The 11,231-nt window shown below is 32.4% G+C and overlaps 1 non-coding gene across 1 annotated transcript; it reads right to left on the bottom strand.

Moving 5' to 3' along the window:
- Nucleotides 1-8,737: 8,737 nt before the first annotated feature.
- TRNAL-AAG lies at nt 8,738-8,818 on the bottom strand. Its single transcript has one exon. It is a non-coding gene; the product is annotated as a tRNA-Leu (tRNA).
- Between the last annotated feature and the right edge of the window lie 2,413 nt (nt 8,819-11,231).

Genomic DNA, 11,231 nt, shown 5'->3' with positions numbered 1-11,231 from the left:
GCTGGGCTCGCTACACCCAGATAGATCTACCGCTAATGACCCTCGGTCCTACAATGAGGATTAATGGCCTCCAGTTCCCACCTACTCACTCACATGATCTAAGTAGTAACCCTCCTTACGCTAACCATACCATGCAAAAAGTATTCGTAATCATAGTAACATGTATTTCACCCCCGAAGTATAAAAACTGAAAACAGTTAAGAGAAAAGGGGGACATGAACTCACAGAAGTGCGTCTCGAAATAGTAAATCCCAATCAACCTGCTGCGTGACGACCTACACGTACTAACTTCTATTAGACGGACGGCCGTGCCTTGGCTTGAGGTTTAACGTTTTTGGGAAATAGTTAGGCAACTATTTCGTATTTACACTTCTTAATTATTTAATAAATATATTCCTTCCCAAGGATGGGGGTTTTAATACATGTGCGTTTTTATAACTTTAAAAATATATTATTAAGTCTCACTTAATAAAATATATTTTAATTCATTTGTCTAAAATATTCTATCTCCAAAATATACATATTTTTCCCAAAAATATTATATTTTATTCTATACAATTTCCAAAATAATACTTTTATCAAAATACGCATTTAAGAGTATTTTCTGAAAATACATAAGTTACATTTTTAGAGTTTGTGTGGTAGTAATAATACCGGTGTAACTTAAATATTTATTCGTGAAGGCGTTGGTATTATTTTGGAAGTCATAACTTCATGATATTCCAAGTAATATTATTTTTACTCTAAAAATAATATACACATAGTTCACAAAATAATCATAAAATCACACAAGCGTTTTACTATGAAATATATATTCTAAATATATATTTAACAAGTTTTACTTATGAAAACCCACCTCCGACATTTGGTTATTTTGTAATAAAAATCATGGCGAATTTTATTTGGAAAAACAAGTTAAAAATATATTTATAACACTTGTTACAAAAATATTTCTAAGTGTTATTTTCTGGAAAAATTTCACCAGAGTTTCCTCTGTAACTGGAGGTGGCCACGCTTACTAGCGTATCATTTTCTTTTAAAAATTCAATCAACCAATTATCAACCATCAGCAAACAATATTCAAACATCAAACTAGTAAAAAAATAAGCATAAATTGCAAGCACATGAACTTGTATGTTGTGTAAAAGTATGTAGTAACTTTATAATATATTTAGCAGATCTTTCCACCTTTAAAAATAAAATTAGTTTCTCGAAGACTTTATTTTTAAAGAATATGTAACTTTACATCTTCTAGTCAAAAATTACGAAAATATTTCCTTGTTAAATACTTTTGTCACACAAGTGTTTACACACTTGTTTGTTCACAAAAATGCTTTTAGTTCATGAAAGATCCGGCTTTTAAACATGATTTGCATCTTACACTTGGTTCTTCGAAAATACCACTTGTAGATCTTTAGATCTACTAGTTTAGAACTCTATTTTACAAGAAAAATCATTTTTACACAAGTTCATGTTCATGTGTGGAAGGGTTCATCATCTTGCTACTTTTATACTTAACCTATTGCTAGTTCATGTTCTATGAACATGATCTAGCGTGGTTAGATGACGATCCGTTCCACTACTAGCAATCAACAACATAAAATAATCATACCTAAACAAGATTCACAAGTTTTACACCAATAGTTACCCTTTATCCATCAAGTTTATCATTCTTACAAGACTTTATGTTTTGATCTTAAGTGTTCTTGATTTTTATCCGTTAAATCTCTTATTAACCACATTAATCATGAACAAAAGAGTGACTAGAAGCACTTACTACTAGCTCGTGGCTAGGGAAGAATCAAAGCGAAAACTAGGTGGATAAAAGCAACGTAGTGAGGTCCTTGAGATTCCGTAAGCACTGAGCCTCCTTGTGTGTGACCTTTCACCCTTGTGTGTATGTGAAATAACAAGATCGAAATTTGAAAGTGGTGGTTGCTATGGTTGTGATCTCGGCCGAAGACTAGGAGAGGAGAGGGATGAGAGCAAATTTTGTGTTGTTGTTTATGTGAATGTGATGGATCTTATGGTTTTATTTATAAACCATATTAGGACATTAACCAACAAATAATATGTTCTCTTGATTCTAGACAATCCCAAATAAAATAATCAACAATATGTGGAGTGTGTCCCCTATGGGGGACCGATCGGTCAAAAGGGGGTGGGGTTTATGGTTTGGTTTCAATTGATTAGTTAGTGTCTAGCTAGTTTAACTTAGTTAGAGATTTAAGTTAGTTAGTAGTGTGTAGTGTATTATAACGGGTGTTAGGGTGTTCGGGGACCCTAACTAGCTCAGAAAAGGAAAAACAATGTCATTGACATTATTTTTATGTTCCGGGTAAAGTCCGGTTGTTCGGTTGGATATTGATCCGTTAAAGTGCTAAATAAGCATTTAAAGTGTCTTTAATATTATTTTTAGTGACACAATGAATTCTCGACACTTTGGAAAGTGTCTAGTATTATTTTCCCATGTTTTTGCACTTTACTAGTTAACTTAAATGCTGAATTCTGTAATACAGTGCAGGATTTTACAATTAGAGCATGTTTTAGGCACATCCGGTCACTATAACTATCACCTAGTGACGCAGTTTTACAATCCTCACCTCCCTACACTCCCTACTAGTGTAGTAATCTATTCCCGACTCATAATGGCCTCAGAGACAGTGTCTGTCTAGTGCTGGCTATGTCAGCATGTTTACTGGGTTATCCGTTCATTGTGCTACTGTGCTTTTGTGCATCAAGTTTGTCACTATAGTTCTGTGTAAATAATGGTGTGACAGTAATAAAGTATGATGCATGTATATGTATGTATCAGAAATCAAGTAGCAGTTTAACCACAATTGTAAGCAAACACAGTAATTAAGCATTAATTAAATATTAATTCGTACGGATACCTGATTTGGTGAGGGTTGTCACATATGGGTCGTATACGACTCGTATAGATCTATGCAAGTCATATACGACTAACCACGAAAACCAAAACTGATACTATTAGTCTAGTTGTTTAAGGTATAACTCTATACAACTCGTATAAGTCTATACGAATCGTAAAGAAAGCGGTTGAGTGCCCAAATAAAAACTTAGATGTACAAATAGATTGAGCCGTATATTATGAGGCTACTCCGTGGAGGAGGCAAGTCCTTAGAGGATGCCCCTCTAAGGATGGACCAGGAGAAATGGAGGATGGATATATATATATATATATATATATATATATATATATATATATATATATATATATATATATAGAGGTCAGTTAACGTACAATAGTGCTTATCATACGATACGTATGCGATCTGGTGCGAATTCAATCTTCCACATGCGATTTTGTCCGTCTACACACCCCATGCCATTTTTCACATTACCCCATAGCCATTTTTTCACATGCGATTTCATTTGCATGAGATTTCAAAACATACGATTTCATGCAAGCCATTGATTTTGTCCATCTACACACCCTATGCCATTTTTCACATTCCCCCATGCTAGCCATTTTTTCACATGCGATTTCATTTGCATGGGATTTCAAAACATGCGATTTCATTGCATTTTCAAGCCATGCGATTTCATTTGCCTTTTTATAACATGTGAAGATTGAATTCGCGTACGTATTGTACGATAAGCCCTATTGTACGTTACACTTTCTCTCTCTCTCTCTCTCTCTCTATATATATATATATGTGTGTGTGTGTGTGTGTGTGTGTATTGTATGTATATGTGTGTGTGAGAAGTGGAAGGCCCGGCCTCAGCAGCTTGTGGAGAACGATCAGGACGCCGACGTCCCTGTGGAAACGGAGAGGAGGGCCGGCGCCGCCCCACGACTAACCGGAGACGCCCCCGTAGCGTGAAGTCTGACAAACGTGTAGCGTCAACAACACACGTGTGTTTAGAATGTTTTTGTGGAATTGTATGATGGGTAGTTTTTACCAAATATTGTTTTATTATACGTTGGAGATTTTAATAATGATATGAATAAAAGTTAAAGACATGTGTTATTTGTTATACTTTAATATTAATCAATTATGACATGTGTTATTTATTATACTTTAATATTAATCAATTATATATCCAATCAATTGGATTGTTATACTTTAATATTAACACATTGTATATCCGGGTTGAATACTTTAATATTAATCAATTATACATCCAATCAATTGGATTGTTATACTTTAATATTAACACATTGTATATCCGGGTTGAATACTTTAATATTAACCAATTATATATATCAATCAATTGGAATTGGAATGTTATACTTTAATATTAACACATTGTATATCCAGGTTGAATAAATAATGATATATGTTTCTTTTATTTAAATTTTTTTAAAATACTTATCTTTTCGAACAGCTTTAGAAATGATATCTAGAAAAGTAAAAATCGTAAAGTTCCATAATTGCATACCTAATCAAAATTTTAAAAACCAGTTTTTAAATCATACCGGGTTAGACTCAGAAATGGTTTGACAGGTTGAAATGGGTTGTACTAGGGGGTTCAATCGGGTTGACTAATTAACCCTATAAATCCATAAAATACAATTTCAACTCAAAAAATAATCCAAAACCAAATTATTCCATAATAAAAGATATTATAAAAGTTAATCCGTAAAAAAAAATAACACAATGCTCGATGTAAATTGTGGATGAAGTTTGATAGATATGGATTGTGGACGCTAGGTTTAACTAATAAGGTAAATTGCCACCTTTTTGGGTTCAGAAATTATTAAAAGTCCAATTTATAACCTTGGTCCGGTACCGGTATACTGTTTTAAACTGGTATAACCCAATTTACCGGCGGTACAACTTTTTTGTCGTTCCCTCAGTTTACCGATATGATTCGTGCCGGGAAAGCTTCCGGCATCCGGTTCAACTGTCTGTTTTAAACCGGTTTTTAAAACCTTGTACCTAATACGTTGGCCCTATTTTCAAACTGGTAAGCTTACTGTTCATAAAAAATGGACGCTAATTAAAAAGTTCATAAACTTGCAAAAAATAGAATAGAGAAGGTGGTTAACTTATTTGGCATTTCGAAACAAAAATATATAAAAAGATCAAAAGAATATAGCAAGCTTGGTCCAAACGTTGAACCCGGTTTACCAGTTCAGGCAGAACCCACTTAAACAGACCGGCCTAAAGATTACAGTCATTGTGTGATTCATGTGAGTAACTGAACTAAACTATCATAACGTGATTCATGTGAGTAATATCTCAAATAAAGGTTTTAGAGAAGATTTTTAATAATTTCAAATCAACAAGTAAAGTTTAAAAGAATCTGAAAAGGGGGAATACGACGGAGATTGATAGGTGTTAGCTAGCATTTTGATATTATAAAGAAAAGTATATAGTAAATAATGAAAATAAAATTAAACAAAAGTTATTTCATCGATTTGTTTAGTTGATTTTTACTGGTAAAAGTTACTTCATCGATTTGTTTAGTAGATTTTTACTAGTAAAAGATAAGTTTGTTTTATATTATAAAAATCATGATTTGTTATAAATATAAATATTTTTTTGTTTTTATAGATTTGTTTAGTGGATTTTTACTAGAAAAGATAATATTATTTTATATTAAAAAAATCATGATTTGTTATAATTTCTAATTAGGTTAGTAACTCGTGGATTATATGAGTTGAACAATAAAACGATAAACTTCATAAAATTGTAACATTGTAACACGAGCGAATGTTTAAAACTTGGTATTATTTTTATTTTTATTTTTATTTTTATTTTTTGAATATGACAATGGATGCTTGAAAAAAACTATATATAAGAACAATAGAAATTACCAAAGACAGGGCCGTCTCCGAAAATGTTAAAACAAATTTGGGCCCTGGGCGAGATAAAATAATAGGGCCCTAAGATTGAAAGTTTCAATTCAATACAATATTAGCTTTTTACACGTGCGTTGACTATCGCGAAGTAAATATAGGGTCTGTCTCAGCCGTGACTATGGAATCTGATTTCCAAGCGACTATGTTCCCTTTTTTTCCTGCAGTCTTTCCAGCTATGAATCCTACAACGGCGACGCCATACCCGACGAATAAATTATAGACCACTGTTAACCCGACTCGTTTCCGAACTAAATTCACGTTGGAACGTAAAGTAATCCAAATTCATACCATTGAATGAAAATATATTAAATTTGACCCAATTTGTTTCCAAATAAAATTTACGTCGAAATGTAGACCAACACAAAACGTACACAATGTGCAGTGGCGACGTGATAAAGCATAGATTACAATTGACCCAACTCGTTTCCAAACTGAATTTACGTCGAAACGTATAGCAATTCAAATTTATACCGTCGAATAAAAACGTATATATTTAACCCAGTTTGCTTCCAAACAAAATTTATGTTAAAACGTACATAAGCATAAATAATCCCTCGCATTTAGTTAAATAATAGAAGGAAAAAGGATCAACAAAAGCCCATAAAATTACATGATTTTGTTATATTAAAATTTGAATTAGTTAAAGTTCTAACACGAAGAGTCCTTCAAATAAAATACTAATGAAATTATTAGTAAAAGAAAACATCATTTTAATATCGGTGAATTTCATTTAAATGGAGATAAATTAGAAGAAAACTACATTTTACATATCCTGTGAACTTCAATTCCCAATCAGAAAAACAAAGAAAAAAGTGAGCCAGAAACAGATTCGATCCGGAGTCCTTTGCTTCAAAAGGGAGTCTACCAACCACTAGAACAAAATGATTTTGTGTCCCTGTTTTGTATCATGTACTATATATAGCTTATATAAAAAAATATATATAAATTCTAAAAAAATTCGGGCCCTTTTACGATTTTGGCCCTGAGCCGACGCCCACCCGGCACTTGCTCATGGCCGGCCCTGACCAAAGATATAGGAAAATGCAGGAATATAAACAAGATGGATGCCTGAAAAAAGCCTATATATAAGAACAACAGAATTTACCAAAGATATAGGAAAATGCAGGAATATAAACAAGATAATAGGCAAATGCAGGGATATAAGAAACAAAAACAAACGTAACAACATATTATGTTAGAAAATTTACCCTTCAAACTTCATAATTGGATAGATATATAGATTTTTTACAAACAAAACGATATTCATTAGTTAATAATCGTGTAGGTTATAAGTGCTTATAAATCATCATTTAGGGAAGATGGCATAGTAGCTGTTGCACAAACTCACGTCTCCTAGTCTTCTCCTCCTGATCTTCACCAGAAAATGTAGCAACCCGTTGTGTTCCAGAAATAATTTAGACACTTGAGATATTAGAAAATAAGGTATTTTAACTTCAGTTGTTGAAATGCCATTGTAGTTTTTTATTTGAGTAAATTGCCAAAATCGTCCTTGAGGTTTGGGCTTGTTTGTCAGTTTTATCTAAAACAACTTTTTTGTACCAATATTGTCTTTCACTTTTGAGATTTTTTTGTCTTTTTCATCCAAATGTATAATTTAAGTTATTTTTTATGTCATATATTTGGATGAAAATGACAAAAAAATCACAAACCTTAAGGATGATTTTAGAAAAAAGTTAGACGTTTGGATGAAAATGGCAAAATATTCTAAAAGTAAAGGGCAATATGGTACAAAAAAAAGTTGTTTCGGATGAAACTTACAAATATAACCAAACCTCGGTAACGATTTTTAAAATTTACTCTTTTTATTTTTATTTTTTTAGAATGGCATCAGTAGTAATTTCATGTATAATACAGAAAACAACAAACATATATGCCAAAACATAAACAAAAAAAAAATATAGGTCAATTTGGGTATCAACAATTCAAATAGATTTGACAATTTTAAGCCATTTGTTTATAAATGGGTTAATTTGGATTGTGTTTTATCTCAAATGGGTAGGGTTGGCAATAGATATCTGCATAAGACATGATTAAACCTGTTTACTAAAAAAGTACACTATTTGGTTTTTTACTTTTTTAAAAATAAATAGAATTAGGAGGCTATGATCAATCATTTCTTCTCCTTGATACATAAAACATACAACTGTGTTATAGACATGAGATATAAAGTAGTTAAACAAGTTATATTCATGTTTAATACTTATGTTATTCGCGTCGTCAGAGACCTGTTAAACCTGATAAGACACGATTTACCAGCCATACAAATAGGTCAAAACAAAAATTTTGATGAAAGAGAAACGGTTATAACGGATTGAAAGTCACAAAAAAAGTTTCCTTTCAATGACTACAACCTCCAAGATTGTTTTACTCACAGCCTTAGGTTATTACTGAATAATAGTAATATATTTAGCGCATTAATTACGTATAAAACAATTTTAATGTAGATTAACAATGCAACCGGTCCAGCTCGTTACTAAAGAATGACCCTTTTCAATACAAATCCATTTTGAGCCATTACAAATCCACCTATCCTGCAACCTATATTGAAGATGTATCATGATAAGAAACGTAAAATAAAGGTTACCCTATAAGCTACCTACATCTTTGATTATTCCCCAGGTAGTCGACAAATGATAGAATTGTAATTAAAATAACGTGTTTCTCAGAGTCGGTCCAATGGGCTTGTGGATCTAGGCAAAGGCCTAGGGCCTCTAATTTTAAGGGCCTCAAGATTTTGTATTTTGGTACTCCTTCTTCAATAATATTAGCCTAACTATTGAATAATATTTGTATTTTGGGCCTCTCTCCGCATAGCCATGTCTGCTAAATCATTATGGAAACCATTTGCATTCTAAAGAAAATATTTAAAAAAAGATCTAATATTGTCGAGAGTGGGATTTGAACCCATGCCCTTTCGGACCAGAACCTTAATCTGGCACCTTAGACCAACTCGGCCATCTCGACATTTTTGTTTTGTTCCATACAGAAATTAAAAGATCAATCTACAAAACCCTTAACCATGAGTAACACATCATACAAAAAAAAGATTATGTAAAAACACAGGTGGAGGTAGCAGAAACAAATGTGATACAAGATTACAACTTACAACAGAACACTGAACAAATATTCAAATACAACACGTGAAATTGTTTTTGCAAAAGGGTCACCACTTCGTAGTTTGATTAGGGCCTCCGAACACGTAGAAACAACACTGGTGTTTCTAATGCAAGAAATGCTTCTTACAAGCTTGGCAATAAATCTTTATCTGAGCTTTCTACTACTAACATTTTTCGTTGTTGCAATAGAAGGGTTATTTTAATCTCGTAACGGGTCAACATCATCAATGTACATAGGGTTGTCCAAACTGCTCGACGATCGAGATTGCTCGACGATAGCTCAAAAAATGCCCGAAAAATGCTCGTTCGATTCCCGCTCAGTTTGTAAATGAGCTGCTCGGATCGGTTCGATTCAATTTCAATCCAAGCATGAGCAATGGTCCGCTCGCTCGTCGATCGCTCTGTTTCGATCGAATTATTTTTATAAAATAATTAATATATATATATATATATATATAGAGGCCGGTTATCATACAAATAACCTAATCGTACATTATGTACGCTTCATCCACAACCGTTGGATCATCTCATTTAAACAGCGTGTTTTACTATTAAATTTATCAAATTAAAATTAATAAAAAGAAACCGCCAAGGTTAAAATCGTCAAATGCGAGATCAAAACCCCTGATAATCAGCAAACAAAACATCAAAAATCATAACGTAAGATTCTAAAATCAAAACCGAAATCGAAATTATAACAATTAATCAAAAATCGATCGATTCCTATTCACCAAATCCTTTTGTGAAAATAAACTTCTGATGAATTTAGAAATTCTGCACTGAAACAAATCGATGGACTGACTATCGAAGAAGATGATGCAGGTTGTGACATCATGTGCGAATTCATGGACAATGCAAATGCGATTTCAGTGAAAAAAAGAATTCTTAGAAATTTCATATAGTTGCAAATTCATAACATTGCACGTGCGAATTCAGTAAAAAGTTAAGTATTTTTTGAAATTTTATATAGTGTGCGAATTCATGATAATGCACATGCGATTTCTGTAAAATGTTAGGTATTCTTTGAAATTTCATATAGTGTGCGATTTCAGCTTTGTACACATGTGATATCAGAAAAAAAGATAATTATATTTAGGTTTCTTAAAGTTTGCAAATTTGTTTCCCATTCAAATGAGATTTTGAATAAAAACAGTGCAAAATACTTTAAAATCTAAAAAAACAAATAACAAAAAAAAACAAATTACGAATCTTAAAAACTAAAAATAGTAGTATTTTATATAAAAAAAACTTAATTTATTACCGATGTGACTATAATTTGACATTTAATGATCAATTTTACAATAAATACTACTGAACTTACCACTCTACCTATATAATAAATTTACTATATTAATATAAAAAACCTAGATATAACTACCTTCCATATTAAGACATAGAAGACCAAAAACACACACACAAAAACACAGACCAATAAAAATGGCATCGGAAGATTTAGACAAAATCAAAAACATTGCAATCAAAGAGCTATTGTCAACTCGCACATTGACAGAAATAAGCACTGATGTCACCTCTTCTTATCTGGTTCTTGATGTGCAAGGCAAAATTCTTGAACAAATCAAGAAAAAACAAGCAGTATGGGAAAAGCTACTTCAAGAACCACCATCAAGCTTCAAAGACAGAGCTTTGGATCATATAAAAGAGCAATCTCGAGCTGATGACTTGGCCTTCTCTTTCCTGAAAGATGCTCTGAACACTATGAAGGAGAAGATGGAGTTCAGCTCTTCTGAACGTGACAAAATATTTGCTTCAAGTAACTAAAATCTCTTTTTAATCGTTTTGTGGTTGTGGCTGTGTTAGACAATAACTATTATTATATTTTTGGTACGTGTTTTGAACACATATTATGTTTGCTCTTAATATTAAATCGCATGAATGATATAGCCATCATTGTCACATAACAAAAAACAAGATAACTGACAAATCGCATGTAATAATAGTGAAATCGCATGTAAAAATGATTATAAATAGAAGATTATAAAATCGCATGTTTAAAACTATAATCGCATGACAACTGATATAAACAGATGAATATAAAAATCGCATGTGTTTGGTATAAAATCGCATGTCCATTTAGAAAAACTACTCATCCTCATCATCTTCCGAAACCTCCTCCCACTGATCTTCTTCTTCAGATCCATCGTCACTACTGTAATCTTCAAACTCATCTTCCTCTTCGTCGTCTTCGACCTCATTGTCTTTGTCTCTAGCAACAATTTCGATCTGGACGCCCTTCTTCTTCT

This window comes from Helianthus annuus, chromosome 16 (genome assembly GCF_002127325.2).
Source record: "Helianthus annuus cultivar XRQ/B chromosome 16, HanXRQr2.0-SUNRISE, whole genome shotgun sequence".
Taxonomy (NCBI): domain Eukaryota; kingdom Viridiplantae; phylum Streptophyta; class Magnoliopsida; order Asterales; family Asteraceae; genus Helianthus; species Helianthus annuus.
Note: the sequence above shows the minus strand (reverse complement) of the source record. Positions and strands in the feature narration are given on the sequence as shown.